Below are 16,686 nucleotides of genomic sequence, written 5' to 3'. Positions count from 1 at the left end.
GCATAGTGGCTCACACTTGTAATTCCAGTACTTCAGGAGGCTGAGGATGGAGGAATCTTCGAGGCCATGAATTTGAGACCAGACCGGGCAATTTTGAGAGACCTCATCTTTACTAAAAGAAAAAAAATTAGCTGGGCATCGTGCCTGGTGCCAGCAGTTCCAGCTACTTGGGAGGCTGAGGTGGAATGATGGCTTGAGCTCAGGAATTCGAGGCTGCAGTGGGCTGTGATTGAGCCACTGTACTCCAGCCTGAGCAACAGAACAAGACTCTGTCTCAAAAAAATAAATTAAATAAATAAATAATGAAAATGGCCAATAAGCACACATGAAACAACATTCAACACAATCATTGAGAAAATGCAAATCAAAATTACAATGAGTTACCATTTCACATGCACCAAGATGGCTATAATCAGACATATAGACAATGAGAAGTATAGACAAGGAAAAATCAGAACCTTATACATTGCTGCTAAGAATGTAAAATGATGCAGCCACTTACATGCTGGAAAAAGTATAGCATTGCCTCAAAAGTCAAACATAGAATTACTATACAATCTTATGCATAGAATTAATCAGCACGTCTACTCTTAGTTCATGAGAACTGAAAACGTTATGTCCACACAAAAGCTTTAACATGAATATTCGTAGTGCATTATTTATAATAGTCAGCAAGTGGAAACAGTCCAAATGTCTATCATCAGATGAGTGGATAAATAAAATGTAGTGCAGGTTGAGTATTCCATGAAAATCCGAAATATAAAATCTGAAACTTTTTGAGCACTGACATGATGCTTAAAGGAATGTTTGGAACATTTAGAATTTTGGATTTTGGGAGTTGGAATGCTCAACCGGTAAGTATAATGCAAATATTCCCAGTTTTTTTTTTTTTTTTGAGACAGAGTTTCACTCATGTTGCCTAAGCTGGAGTACAATGGCGTGATCTCGGCTCACTGCAACCTCTGCCTCCCGAGTTCAAGCGATTCTCTTGCCTCAGCCTCCGGAGTAGCTGGGATTACAGGCATGTGCCGCCACACCTGGCTAATTTTGTATTTTTAGTAGAGACAGTGTTTCTCCATGTTGGTCAGGCTGGTCTCGAACTCCTAAGGTGATCCACCCATCTTGGCAGCCCAGATTTTTTAAAAATCCCAAATTTGAAACATTTCTGGTCCCAAGCATTTTGAATAAAGGCTACTCAACCTGTATATTTATACAATGGAATATTATGGAGTCATGAAAACAGTTTGGTATGATACTCCCGACCTCAGGTGATCCGCCTGCCTCAGCATCCCAGAGTGCTAGGATTACAGGTGTGAGCCACTGCGCCCGGCCTATGTTTGATTATTATTAAATGTGCAACACAAGTGAGTGAAAGTGAGCAACTACTCAATGTGACCAAATATATTTTATACTCAAGGAAATGCAGACAGTCTATAATCACTTCAAAAACTTACAAGCTTCCCAGTAGAGGGCAAAAAATACAACACCAAATAGGTTTAAGATATTATATCTCTATTGAGTTGATTTCAAAAATTAAAAGGGTAACACTCTGTGATTATGAGAAATGGGTTCACTTGCACATCACTTGATAGCTTCAGGTAAGTAACTTGCAATATTGTAAGAGGTGTGGTCAGGTAATTCCATTTGGAAATTATCTGAAAATAAACCCCTTCAAAAAATAACCAAAAATGAAGTATACAAAGATATTCCTACTAGTGGCATTTATAAAACAAAAAAAAAGTAAGCAAACCCCAATGACAAAAATAAGTGATAGACTAAGAAAACTTTCATTTAAATTATCATTGTTAGAGATGAGGTCTTGCTGTCTCCCAGGCTGGAATGCAGTGGGGCCATCATAGCTCACTGCAGCCTTGAACTCGTGCGCTTAAGTGATCTTCTCACTTCAGCCTCCTGAGTAGCTGGAACCACAGATGCACACCATCATGCCTGGCTAATTTTTTTATTTTTTGTAAAGATGGGATTTCACCATGTTTCCCAGGCTGGTCTTGAACTCCTGGCCTCAAGCCATCCTCCTACCTCAGCCTCCCAAAGTGTTGAAATCACAGATATAATATAGTTTGGATGCTTGTCCCTTCCAAATCTCATGTTGAAATGTGATCCTAAACGTTGGATATGAGGCCTAGTAGGATGTTTGGGTCATAAGGGTGTATCTTTCATGAATGGCTTCATTCATTCCCTCCTCATACGAATGAGTTCACATGAGATCTGGCTGTTTAAAAGATTCTAGGATCTCTTCCTTCTCTCTCTTGCTTTTTCTTTTACCATATGGCATCCCCGCACTTGTTCACCCTTTGTCTTCCACCATGATTGTAAGTTTCTTTCTTTTCTTTTCTTTCTTTCTTTTTTCTTTTTGATATGGAGCCTCATTTTATCATCCAGGCTAGAGTGCAGCAATATGATCTTGGCTGGCTGCAACCTCTGCCTTCAAGGTTCAAGTGATTCTCCTGCCTCAGCCTCCCAAGTAGCTGGGATTACAGGTGCATGCCACCATGCCCAGCTAATTTTTGTATTTTTAGTAGAGACAGGGTTTCGCCATGTTGGCCAGGCTGGTCTTGAACTCCTGACCTCAGGTGATCTTCCTGCCTTGGTCTCCCAGAGTGCTGGGATTACAGATATGAGCCACTGCACCTGGCACCCATTATCATGAATGTCTTTAGGCCTTACCAAAAGCTGACCAGGTACTGGTGCCGTGCTTGTATAGCCTGCAGAACTACAATCCAAATAAACCTCTTTTGAAATATATTACCCAGCCTAAGGCATTCCTTTAGAGCAACACTAATGGACTGACACAGAAAATTGCTACTGACTAGTGGGGTGTTGCTATAAAGATATCTCCTGAGTCAGGAGAATTGCTTGACCTGTGGAAGCGGCTTTGGAATTGTGTAATGGGCAGAGATTGGAAGAGTTTGGAGGTTACAGAAGAAAACAGGAAGAGAAGGGAAAGTTTCAAATGTCTTAGAGACCGGGTAAGTGATTGTGACAAAAATGCTGATGAAATATCAATAGTAAAGGCCAGTCTGAGGAAGTCTCAGATGGAAATGAGGAACCTCAGACTGGAAAAAAATTCGAGTTTGTTATACCTTAGCAGAACTTGACTAGATTGTGTACATGATCTAGGAATTTGTGACAGGTTAAACTTAAGAGAGGTGGAAGAAATTTTTTTTCTTTTTGAGAGAGAGTCTCGTTCTGTTGCCCAGGCTAGAGTACAATGGCATACTCTCAGCTCACTGCAACCTCCACCTCCCAGGTTCAAGCTACTCTCCTTGCCTCAGTCTCCCAAGTAGCTGAGATTACAGGCGCCCACCACTAAGCCCAGCTAATTTTTTTATATTTTTAGTAGAGACAGGGTTTTGTCACATTGGCCAGGCTGATCTCAAACTCCTGATGTCACATAATCCACCTACCTCAGCCTCCCAAAGTGCTGGGATTACAGGCGTGAGCCACCATGCCTGGCAAGGTGGAAGAAATTTCTAAGCTGCAACGCTCAAGATGAAGATGTGGCCTGGTCAGACAACCTATGCTGAGGTTCAGGAGGAAAGCAATTACTTAAAGTTGGAACTTATAATTAAAAGGGAAGCAGAGTACAAAAATTTGGAATATTTGCAAACTGGCCCCATGGTAGAGAAGGACAAAGCATTTTCAGGTCCAGGCATGGTGGCTTGTGCCTGTAATCCCAGCATTTTGGGAGGCCGAAGTGGGTGGATCACCTGAGGTCAGGAGTTCAAGACCAGACTGGCCAACATGATGAAACCCCATTTGTACAAAAAATACAAAAAAATTAGCCAGAGGTGGTGGCAGGCACCTGTAATCCCAGCTACTCCAGGGACTGAGGAAAGAGAATTGCTTGAACCTTGGAGGCAGAGGTTGCAGTGAGCCAAAGTTGCATCATTGCACTCCAGCCTGGGCAACTCCATCTCAAAAAAAAAGAGAGGCATTTTCAGGAGAGGAATTTGCACAGGCTATGGGGCAGCCACTGCTAGAGACATTAGCATGGCTAAAAGGGAGCCAGTTGCTAATCTTCGAGCAAGCCCCTCTCATCACAGGCCCAAAAAGCCTAGGAGGAAAGAATGTTTTTAGAGGCCAGGCCAGCGCCCCATGCCCTGTGCAGCCTTGGGAAACTGCTCCCCATAGCCAGGCTGCTCCAGCTCCAGCCTCGGCTCAAAAGGTCTCAGGTGTAGCCTGGGCTGCCACTTTAAAGACTGCAAGCTTCTGTAAGCCTTGGCAGTTTTCACATGGTGTTAAGTCCACTGGCATGAAGAATGCAAGAGTGAAGGCTTAAACCTAGATTTCAAAGGATATATGGGAAAGCCTGCATGCCCAGGCAGAAGCTTACTGCAGGGATGAAGCCCCCACACAAAGTCCCCAACAGAACACTGCTTAATGGAGGTAAGGGAAGGGGGCCACGGCCCTCCAGACCCAAGAATGGTAGAGCCACCAGAAGCTTACACCCTGAGCCTAGTAAAGCCCGGGGCATTAAATTCCAACCCATGAGAGTAGCCACAAGGGATGCACCCTGCAAAGCCACAGGGATGGAGCTGACCAATGCCTTGGGAACTCCCCCCTCATACCAGTGTGCCCTGGATTCAGGACAGGGAGTCAAAGATTATTTTGGACTCTTAAGATTTGATGTCTGCCCTGCTGGGTTTCAGACTTGTGTGGGGCCTGTTGCCACTTTCTTTTGGCTAATTTCTCCTTTGGAATGGAAAGGTTTACCCAACACCTATTCTACCATTGTGTCTTAGAAATAAACAACTTTCCAGCCAGGTGCAGTGGCTCACATCTGTAATCCCAGCACTTTGGGAGGCCAAGGTTGCCAGATCACCTGAAGTCGGGAGTTTAAGACCAGCCTGACCAACATGGAGAAACCCATTTCTACTAAAAATACAAAAAAAAAAACGTAGCTGGGGGTGGTGGCACATGCCTGTAATCCCAGCTACTTGGGAGGCTGAGTCAGGAGAATTGCTTGACCCGGGAGGCAGAGGTTGCAGTGAGCCAAGATCATACCATTGCACTTCAGTCTGGGCAGCAAGAATGAAAGTCCATCTCAAAAAATAAATAAATAAACAACAACTTTTTTTTTTTTTGAACTTACAGGCTCATAAGTAGAAGGAACTCTTACCTTGAGTCTCAGACAAGGTTGTTGGACTTTGGGCTTTTGCGTTGATGCTGGAATGAATTGAAACTTTTGGGGACTATTCAGAAGGGATGATCATATTTTGCAATAGGAGAAGGACATGAGATGTGGGGGCAGGTGGTGGAATGATATAGTTTGGATGCTCGTCTCCTCCAAACTGCATGTTAAAATGTGACCCACGATGTTGGAGTTGGGGTCTAGTGGGAGATGTTTGGGTTAAGGAGGCAAATCCCTCATGAATGGCTGGTGTTCTCCTCATGGTAATGATTTTGCATGAGATCCAGTTACTTAAAAGAATCTGAGATGTCCCTGTCCTCTCTCTCACCATGTGACACTCCTACACTGGCTCACCCTTCACATTCCACCATGATTGTAAGTTTCTTCAGGTCTCATCAGAAGCCAGGCAGATGCTGGTGCCATGCTTGAACAGCCTGCAGAACTATGATCTAAATAAACCTCTTTTCTTTATAAATTACCTAGCCTCAGGTATTTTATAGCAACCCACAGACTAACACAAGGCATGAGCCATAGTGCCAAGCTTTTTTTTTTGGGGGGGGATGTAGTCTCCCGCTGTTGCCCAGGCTGGAGGGCAGTGGCTCAATCTGACTCATTGCAAACTCTGCCTTCTGGGTTCAAGTGATTCTCCTGTCTCAGCCTCCTGAGTAGCTGGGATTACAGGTGCCCACCATGCTTAGCTAATTTTTGTATTTTTAGTAAAGACGGGGTTTCACCAGGTTTGCCAGGCTGGCCTTCAACTCCTCACCTCAAGTGATCTGTCCACCTCAGCCTCCCAAAGTGCTGGGATTACAGCCGTGAGCCACTGTGCTTGGTCTGACTTTCATTTATTAACAAGATAACAAACTGCATATTTTTCAAATAACAATTACATAAATTATAGTTAATATATTATGAGCAGGTGAGAAATAAAGATAAACCAAGAAAAGGAAAGAGAAAATAGGTATATATTGAATTCATATGAGTAAAAAATTGAGAGTTTTTATTGAAAAAGATCATAAGAGGATATAGAGAGTTTAAAAGAGTGGTAGTGTGCCGGGTGCGGTGGCTCACGCCTATAATCCCAGCACTTTGGGAGGCCAAGGCAGGTGGATCACAAGGTCAAGAGATCGAGAGCATCTTGGTCAACATGGTGAAACCCTGTCTCTACGAAAAATACAAAAATTAGCTGGGCATGGTGGTGCACGCCTGTAGTCCCAGCTACTCGGGAGGCTGAGGCAGGAGAATTGCTTGAACCCAGGAGGCGGAGGTTGTGGTGAGCCGAGATCGCGCCATAGCACTCCAGCCTGGGTAACAAAAGTGAAACTTCATCTCAAAAAAAAAAAAAAAAAGAGTGGTAGTTTGAAACTTATGTATGGTACAAGCAGATAATTTTAAAAGGAAAGATGGAGTTGGGTTAGTGAGGGAGATGAAGAAGATGTAATGTGTTTAATAGAGTTTTCATTATGCCCACATTAGATAAAGGTGCAATGACACAGAACTTAACCGGAGAAAAGTAGAAAGCCCATATGTATGAAGCTGTGCAGCAGAGTTTGAGGGAATGTGGCTATTACTGAAACTCCTAAAAACTGACAGTGGCTGTTATTTATACAGATTAGACATCGACTTTATTTTTGTGTTACATTTCTTGAGGTGTATCTGGAGATCAAAAGCTGGAAGATGGTCCTTAACTAAACCTTACCCAGGAAATATATAGTGTATTGATTCAGGTTTGACTTTCTAAGACTATCCCTTGGTCAGGCTGGAAAGAGTCTTGATCATTGCTATGATATTCCAGATGGTGAATTTTTCAACCTTTGTTAAGCATGAGAAATCTGTTCAGCTGCATCCATGGGAATGCTAGCTCTGTAAACACCAGGCTCAGTTTTCTGGTCAAGGCATACTAACCTATACTAACTTCTATGGTTGGCATACCTACCTTACGGGGGTTGGAATTAGCAGGTTCTAGGAGTTTTCAGCCATTGATATAGGAAACATGACAGTGATGCTTACCATTGCCTTTTCACTGGCTCAGATAAATTAGCATTACCGTGACAATGGGTGAATTAGGAAGGGGTAGCTAATTCACGAACCAAAAGGAAAGGTGCTGCAGGCAGAGAAAAGAAATAAAAGATGCATTTTCAAATTTAATCATAAATTAATCTTTTAACCAAATAAGTAGTGCTGGTATTTTTATATTTGATAACTCTTCCAATATAAAACATAAACGTAGCCATCTGCTGTCAAGAATGTTCTCGTTGAAACATGAGCATCAGTTCAATTTCTTTTTTGGAACAAGTTTGGGTATGTTGCATACCTATCCAGCCACCTACATATAGATGAGGAGACAATAAGACAAAACATGACTTGAGAAAATTAGAAAGTCCATAAGCATAGAAGTCTGCAGAAGAATTGAAGCATGAGTCTCAGTTCTTGGCTATCGACTCAATCCCTGGCTATTACTGTAATACCTAGAAGATAGATAGATAGAGAGACAGATAGATAGTCAGATAGGTATATGGTAGGTGGGTTGTTAGGTAGGTGGATAGATGATTAGATGAGATGTAATAAACATTGAAATACACAGTATAGACTGGGGCATGGTGGCTCATGCCTGCAATCTCAGCACTATGGGAGGCTAAGTTAGGCAGATTGCTTGAGCTCAGGAGTTTAAGACCAGCCTGGGCAACATAGTGAGACCCTGTCACTATTAAAAGAAAATTTAGGCTGGGCCACAGTGGCTCATACCTATAATCCCAGCACTTTGGGAGGCCAAGACGGAAGGATCACCTGAGGTCAGGAGTTTGAGACCACCCTGGCCAACTTGGTGAAACCCTGTTTCTACTAAAAATACAAAGTTAGGTGTGGTGGCACATGCCTGTAGCCCCAGCTACTTGGAAGGCTGAGGCAGGAGAATCGCTTGAATCTGGGAGGTGAAGGTTGCAGCGAGCTGAGATTGTACCATTGCACTCCGGCCTGGGTGACAGAGCAAGATTCCTTTCTCAAAAAAAAAAAAAAAAAAAAAAATTGGCCTGACATTCTGCCCAGTGGCAGGAGGGTGACAAAGAAAGGTTTCAGAAAAACCACAGAGGAGAAGTGACATTAAACTGGGTCCTGAAGAATAAGTTGCAATGTGTCAGGAAGATGAGGGGAGAGGGTGATTTAAGTAGAGAAAACAGCCTGGGCAAAAACATGGCGATCTAGCATTTGACTGAGAAGGGGTAATAGGTGAGAATGAGCAGGTTTGGGACAATAAGTCTTTAGCATATAAAAATTTGCTGAACACTCACACGGTGTATTCCCTGTAGTTCATGATTAGTTGTATTCCATGAGGCCAACCAAGAATATAACAAAAAATGCTGGGCATGGTGGCTCACGCCTGTAATCCTAGCACTTTGGGAGGCCATGGTGGGCAATCACCTTAGATCAGGAGTTCAAGACCAGCGCAGGGGTGCATACCTATAATCCCAGCTACTCATGACGCTGAGGCAGGAAAATTGCTGGAACCTGGGAGGCAGAGGCCTGAGATTGCACCACTGCACTCCAGCCTGGGTGACAGAGCGAGACTTCATCTAAAAAAATACATATATAACAAAAAACATGAATGTATATATATATATATGCATATGTGTATATACATCTCAAAGCTTGAATCACAGCACCCCCGGAACATAAAAAAACTATAAATCTCTTTGTTTTTTAATTATTTCTATATATATGTCATATTAGCTCAGGTCAACCGAAAAAACACATTTTAGAAATAGTGAATGGCATCACTAGAATTTATATAGTACGTAACCTACCCAGCTGTTCCTGCCTGTCTTGATTATGGTTAGTTTTTTGTTTTGTTTTGTTTTTGTTTTTGTTTTTGTTTTTGAGATGGAGTCTTGCTCTGTCACCCAGGCTGGAGTGCAGTGGCACGATCTTGGCTCACCACAACCTCTGCCTCCTGGGTTCAAGTGATTCTTCTGCCTCAGCCTCAAGAGTAGCTGGGACTATAGGAGCATGCCACCACACCCAGCTAATTTTTGTATTTTTAGTAGAGACAGGGTTTTGTCATATTGGCTAGGCTGGTCTTGAACTCCTGACCTTGTAATCCGCCTGTCTCGGCCTCCCACAGTGTTGGGATTACAGGCGTGAGCCATTGCGTTTGGTCAATTATGGTTAGTTTTATATGTGGAGGTTAAAAGGTTTTACTGTAATGCTCTTTCCGTATTCTTTAAGATTTCAGATCTTTTTGCTCTTCGTAAGAAATACAGAGAACAATCCCACTTCTCAGAATGACCTGAAGCTATCCTGCCACCTTTTAAGTAGACTGCTATTGATTATTTATCAAAGAATTCATTTAGCAAACATTATTTGGTTAACAACTACTGGCCAGTGCCCAAGCAATGAAAAGAATAAGATCCCCCAACTGCAAAAGAATCAACGTAAAATTGTCCTTATGAGGATTAGAAAATTAAAATTAAAAAATCAAAAATATCTCTCCTTTCTTTCTTCCTTGAAGAGAAAACAGTTGTCAAAAGAAATTTTTTTTTGAGACAGAGTCTCACTATGTTACCCAGGTTGAAGTGCAGTGGCCATTGACAGGTGCAATAATTTCACACTATAGCCTTGAACTCCTGGGCTCAACTCCTTGATCCTCCCGCCTCACCCTACTGAGTAGCTCGAACTACAGGTGTGCTCCACTGTGCCCAACTGTCTACTTTACGTTCTATTTAAAAGAATACACAAACTTCCTACAGCTTTTTGAAACTACTCACTTTAGGTGGTATCTGTTCCCCCCTTTCTTTTATCTATAAAGTGAGGGTAAAGATGTGAATAATCTACATCTGATTAGCAACAAGCTACTTAACCAGAAAACACCAAAGAGGTGATTGGGAGCAAATAAATTTGGAAAATGAGTCAAGTCACATTCCATCTTGGGGATTTACACACATATTCACTTATTTATTAAAGGGCCTGAGGCCGGACACGGTGGCTCACGCCTATAATCCCATAGCTTTGGGAGGCCAAGGTGGGCGGATCACCTGGGTTCAGGAGTTAAAGACCAGCCTGGCCAACAAGACAAAACCCTGTCTCTACTAAAAATACAAAAATTAGCTGGACACGGTGGTGGGCACCTGTAATCCCAGCTACTCAGGAGACTGAGGCAGGAGAATCACTTGAACCTGGGAGGCGGAGGTTGCAGTGAGGCAAGATCTCGCCATTGCACTTCTGCCTGAGCGACAGAGCCAGACAACCTCTAAACAAAAGGGGGGGATGAGGGTCATGAAAAATAATTTTTTAACTTTGGCTAATTCAGAATTTCCAAAACACATCTGACCATAGAACCACTTTTTTCATCCAGCACTGACTTTAGGGACTGGTTCTCGATGTGTGAGCCATTGACATTCTACCTGAGAATCGCCTGAGGGTAACTTTATCAAAATCTTGCAAAGAGACTTTCAAGGGTTTAAGTTAACATCTTAGATCATTAATGCTTTACGGGTAATAGTGCACTAATGGCCAGCAGGACTAGTAGGCAGAGAGCAGAAATGAGCAGGGTGAGTGTCAGAATGTCCCTAGGAAACTCCTGGCTTATGACAACAGGACTGAATTGGGAATCAAGCACCTAAATTCTAGTCCTGGTGTCCCCTCAAACACGTTTCATCTTGGGGAAGCCACTTTCCTCCCAGGACCATCTGTTAAGGGAGGGGTTGAATTAGACTGAATGGCACTACCCCTATAGGGTGTGTAAATGTATGAGGCCATTTTTGCTTGTCAGTGATAGGGGGTTACCACTGACTTGGGGCATGGAAAAGGACCATGGATGCTAGAGATTTGTGGCATGCCAGATAGTTTCACATCTTGAAGGCTCTGTGATTTTCTGATGTTCTTCTGGACATTCACATAGGAAGTTAAAAAAAAAACAAAAAACCAGATTATCTCAGATACCAACACTCTGAGCCTACAACCTAATTCCAAACTGTACATAAATGACTTAATATGCACTAATATTTCCAGGAATGCAAACTACATTGCAAATCAAGAGCGGGTTGTACTTTATATATTCTTAACTTTGCCAGAAACTTTGGAATATTGCATCACTACTCATAGGTTTTAACTAAATTACCAGTATTTCATGTCTGGATGAGTCTTTGCTTGTAGCTATAACATTCACATTGTCTCTATGTAGGGGTTCAAGCATGTTACGTCATCTAGAGCAGGCAAAAGTGTCAGTATACTGATAAGGAGTCTGCACTAGAATGTTTCTGTCAACATCTTGCTTCTTTCATCAGGAAAGTCTTTGGCCGGGTGCGGTGCTCACACCTGTAATCCCAGCACATTGGGAGGCCAAGGCCAGTGAGGTCAGGAGTTCGAGACCAGCCTGGTCAATACGGTGAAATCCTGTCTCTACTAAGAATATAAAAATTAGGCCAGGTGGCCGGGCACGGTGGCTCACGCCTGTAATCCCAGCACTTTGGGAGGCCAAGGTGGGTGGATCACGAGGTCAAGAGATCGAGACCATCCTGGTCAACATGGTGAAACCCCGTCTCTACTAAAAATACAAAAAATTAGCTGGGCATGGTGGCGCGTGCCTGTAATCCCAGCTACTCAGGAGGATGAGGCAGGAGAATTGCCTGAACCCAGGAGGGGGAGGTTGTGGTGAGCTGAGATCACGTCATTGCACTCCAGCCTGGGTAACAAGAGTGAAACTCCGTCTCAAAAAAAAAAAAAAATTAGGCCAGGCACAGTAGCTCACACCTGTAATCTTAGCACTTTGGGGAGCCAAGGCGGTGGATCACCTGAGGTCAGGAGTTCAAGACCAGCCTGGCCAACATGGTGAAACCTCGTCTGTACCAAAAATAAAAAATTAGATGGGTGTGGTGGCACTCACCTGTAGTCCCAGCTACTCGGGAGGCTGAGGCAGGAGAATCACTTGAACCCAGGAGGTGGAGGTTGTAGTGAGCCAAGATCGCGCCACTGCACTCCAGCCTAGGTGACAGAGTAAGACCCCCTCTGAAGAAAAAAAAAGAAAAAAGAAAGAAAGAAAAGAAAGGTCTTGCTCGATGAAGACTAAAAAAAACAATCCGAAAGTCAACAAAACTAGTGTGCTTAGTGATGTATTGGTTTTTATTCCGGTGTAAGTTTTTTAACTCATTGCAGACCAGTAACAATTTATTTTATGTTTACAGCATATTGTTCTTTTATAGCCATATATATAAATAAGCTTTATCATGGATATATTTCATTTCAGAAAAGGAAAGAAGACGTAACAAATATTGGTTATGAAAAAGAAAACTGGGTGCAAAGGGATTGATAACATTGGATCTAAGGGTGGACTGCCAAGGGCAGGAGCAGGGCACAGCAGGGTTGGGTGAGCGGCTTTAGTTTGCCCATAGCATCATTAGCTACCCCACTCAGTTCTCTGACAAGGATAACTGAGAAATCTCAACCTGGCATAAAGTGAGTGCAGGTCCATTGCCACTTTGGGACATGTCTTTCTAACAGAGCACAGGCCATGAGCCCCATCTGTGTAGAAAGTCTGGGGCACCCTGCTAGCTAAGTCTAAGTTCTTTTTCAGACTTTTGGTTCCCAGTTTATTTCTGCATCTTTCAAGATTTGCAGTTCTATGCCTTAACCTATCAGTATAGCTACCCAAGTCACAGAAAGAATTGATGCTTCTCTATCAGGGGAGCAATTGAATGCTTTTCCCACCCCCAAAACAAGGATAATTACCTCCTTCATTTCCCTGTCCCCTAAACATATACTGGGAAATTGATGTGAGAGTACATTTTCTTTACATAGTCAATCCAGTTCAGCCCAGCAAGGGTTAAAGCTGGCTTCCTGTCTCCACTGGGGAGCCAGGCTGATGGGGCTCCTCCTGAACTGGGCGCAGATGCCGCCATGCTTTGTTGATTACAATCTCCCACACCAAGGAGGCTTTGACTAGGTTTGACATAATCAGCTCACAGCCTCTGCCTGCACTCTTTCACAAACAGGCCATTTTCACATCTTTTTCATGGAATCCGACAAGCGGAAAAATAATTAATGTTACCTCAGCCCAACAATGACCCTGGCTCTGATTCAAAAAGAAGGCATGTTGCATAAACTGCCCTTTAATTGAGGGTTGGGGGCAGACCCCACATACTCCTGTATCGGTTCTGCCTCCCTGGCCAAGGATGATTAAGGCTTTCCTAAGATTGAGGACCCATGGTCACTGAGTACTACTCAGTTTCAGGTTCAAAGAGCTTCCGTGAAAGAATTCTGTTCATGGTATTTAGCAAGTACAGACCTGTTGTGCTGGTCAGAAATTCCAGATGGTACTCTTGGTTGTTCCCATTTTACTGATAAAAACAAAGTGACTTCCTCTTTGCAGAAAACACAAAATTAGAACCCACAACTATTTTTCAATGTTTCTTTCCTTTCTCCTGAAACAGAAAATACAAATGTCTTTTATTGTGGAAGTCTATGTGGTTACCTTCACTGCTGCTGTGAATGTGAAATGGTGCAGTCATTTTGAAAAATAATCTGTAAGTTTCTCAAATGGTTTAACATAGAGTTACTTCTTGATCTAGCAATTCCACTTCTAGATACATATCCAAGAGAAATGAAAACTTACGTTCACACAGAAAGCTGTAGCTGAATATTTAGAGCAGTATTATAATAGGAAGTGAACACAACACAACTGTGCATCAGCTGATAAATAAACACATGTGGCACATCCATACAACAGAATAGTGTTTGATCATAAAAGGAAATCAAGTACTGATAGTTGTTATAACATGGGTGAACTTTCAAAACATGCTAAGAATTCTGTCACACACACAAAATGCATATTATTTTATTTATATAAAATATTTATAATGGGCAGATATAGAGAGAAAGATTAGTGGTTGCTTCAGGGTGGGGAACATAAATGGTTGAGGGGTGGATAGCTAACAGATGTGACATTTATGTTTGAAGTGATGAAAATGTTCTATGGCCAGGCGCAGTGGCTCAGGACTGTAATCCTAGCACTTTGGGAGGCCAAGGCAGAACTGAGGTCAGGAGTTCAAGACTAGCCTGGCCAACACAGCGAAACCCAGTCTCTACTAAAAATACAAAAATTAGCTGGGCGTGGTGGCGGGCACCTGTAATCCCAGCTACTTGGGAGGCTTAGGCAGGAGAATTGTGTAAAGCCGGGAAGCGGAGGTTGCAGTGAGCCGAGATCACGACACTGCACTCCAGCCTGAGTGACAGAGTGAGACTCCATCTCCAAAATAAAGAAAGTATTCTAAAATTGATTATGGTATTTGTTACACAACTCCATGGATATACTAAAAATCATTAAACTGTACATTTAACAAAAAGTATAAAGTGCACCTTAATCTTACTCTAAAAAAGAAAAAGTGTTGGCCTGAGCGGTGGCTCACACCTGTAATCCCAGCACTTTGGAAGACTGAGGTGAGTGGATCACGTGAGGTCAGGAGTTCGAGACCAGCCTGACCAATATGGTGAAAGCCCGGCTCTACTGAAAATACAAACATTAGCCAGGTATGGTAGCGGGCACCTGTAGTCTCAGCTACCTGGGAGGCTGAGATAGGAGAATTGCTTGAACCTGGAGGCAAAAGTTGTGGTGAGCAAGATCACACCATTGCACTCCAGCCTAGGCAACAAGAGCAAAACTCTGTCTCAAAAAGAAAAAAAAAAGAAAAATAATTGTCAAATTCTGGGCAAAGAACCCTGGAAATTCTGAAAGTTTTGCAGGGGTATCTGTGAGTTTTTACCTTTTGAACTGTATACTCATGTGAGGCTGGATTTTTCTTTTTTAAAAAGTCACTCAGCTCAAAACATCATGAATTTCTTTCTATAATTTAGCAATAAAACACAGTACAAAAGTTTGACCAACATGGTGAAACCCCATCTCTACTAAAAATACAGAAATTAGCCAGGCGTGGTGGCTCATGCCTGTAATCCCAGCTACTCAGGAGGCTGAGGCAGGAGAATCCCTTGAACCGGGGAAGGCGAGATCATACCACTGCACTCCAGCCTGGGCAACAGAGCAAGACTCCATCTTAAAAAAAAAAAAAAAAAAAAAGTAGTACAATGGATTGAATAAAAAAGCAGAGATAAGAATCAAATTATCAATTTTTAACCAAGCCATAATGAATGTTTAATAATTTAAAAAGAAATAGAGTCGGGCACAGTGGCTCACACCTGTAATCCCAGCACTTTGGAAGACCGAGGCGGGTGGATCATGAGGTCAAGAGATCGAGACCATCCTGGCCAACATGGTGAAACCCCATCTTTTTGTGTTTTTTTAAATTCTTTTTTTTATAAAATAAAATTTAAAAAAAAGAAATAGAGTCTACATGGTCACCAGAGAAAATTTGGAAAATATGGAAAAGTAATAAAACACAGTCGTCGGGTGCAGTAGAGGTCAGGAGCTCAAGATGGTGCTTGAGGCCAAGATGGTGAAACCCCACCTCTACTAAAAATACAAAAAAATTAGCTAGGCATGGTGGCAGGCACCTGTAATTCCAGCTACTTAGGAGCCTGAGGCAGAGAATTGCTCAAACCCAGGAGGCAGAGGTTGCAGTGAGCTTCCATTTGGTGTTTTTCTGCCTCCTTCAGTCCCATATCTTGTGAAGTGGTGAAGCTGTGGCAAGAGACCCAGCTCTGTTGGGCACGCCCCTTCCCTCTATATTTCCTCCATTCTCTTACAAGTAGAATAGCCAGTATATGCCTTGCTGTAGGGTGGCGGGATCCTATTCATAACTGCTTAAGACCATGTTTACTTATTGATTCCAAAAGTAGCACATGATCATTCTAAAAAAACATTGTGTGTGTGCATCTGTGCATCATGAATGCATAAAGCAGAAAGCAGGCTGATATGGTATATTGGATTCAGGTGGCAAGTGCAAACACACCTCTTATACTCACCAACCCCAAATCCCTTAAAATGACAGAAAAGTGGCTTAAAGAAAGATAAGTTTATTATAGCAAATGAGAATAGATGTCAGTAACAGACCAGAAATCATGGAGAATTCCCAGAAGACAGAATGTACAACAAAAACAGATGAATGAGAAGAGAAACTCCAAACATATTCAGTCAAAAACTACAGGTGGCCAGGCATGGTGGCTCACGCCTGTAGTGGCTCACGCACTTTGGAGGCCAAGGCGGGCAGATCACCTGAGGTCGGGCGTTCAAGACCAGCCTGACCAACATGGTGAAACCCTGTCTTTATAAAAAAAAAAAAAACTACAGGTGCCGTGGCTCACGCCTATAATCCCAGCACTTTGGGAGGCTGAGGCGGGAGGATCACCTGAGACTAGGAGTTCGAGACCAGTCTGACCAATGTGGAAAAACTCCATCTCTACTAAAAATACAAAATTAGCCAGGCTTGGTGGTACGTGCTTGTAATCCCAGCTACTCAAGAGGTTGAGGCAGGAGAATCGCTTGAACCCAGAAGGCAGAGGTTGTGGTGAGCCAAGATCGCCCCATTGCACTCCAGACTGGGCAACAAGGGTGAAACTTTGTCTCAAAAAAAAAAAAAAAAAAAAAAAAAAAA

General features: G+C 42.7%; 1 pseudogene; it reads right to left on the bottom strand.

Moving 5' to 3' along the window:
* The window catches only part of LOC100388389 (large ribosomal subunit protein mL45-like), a 29,522-nt pseudogene extending 23,999 nt beyond the window's left edge, over positions 1 to 5,523 (bottom strand).
* Between the last annotated feature and the right edge of the window lie 11,163 nt (positions 5,524 to 16,686).

The sequence above is a fragment of the Callithrix jacchus genome, chromosome 14 (assembly GCF_049354715.1).
Source record: "Callithrix jacchus isolate 240 chromosome 14, calJac240_pri, whole genome shotgun sequence".
NCBI classification, from domain to species: Eukaryota; Metazoa; Chordata; class Mammalia; order Primates; family Cebidae; genus Callithrix; species Callithrix jacchus.
Note: the sequence above shows the minus strand (reverse complement) of the source record. Positions and strands in the feature narration are given on the sequence as shown.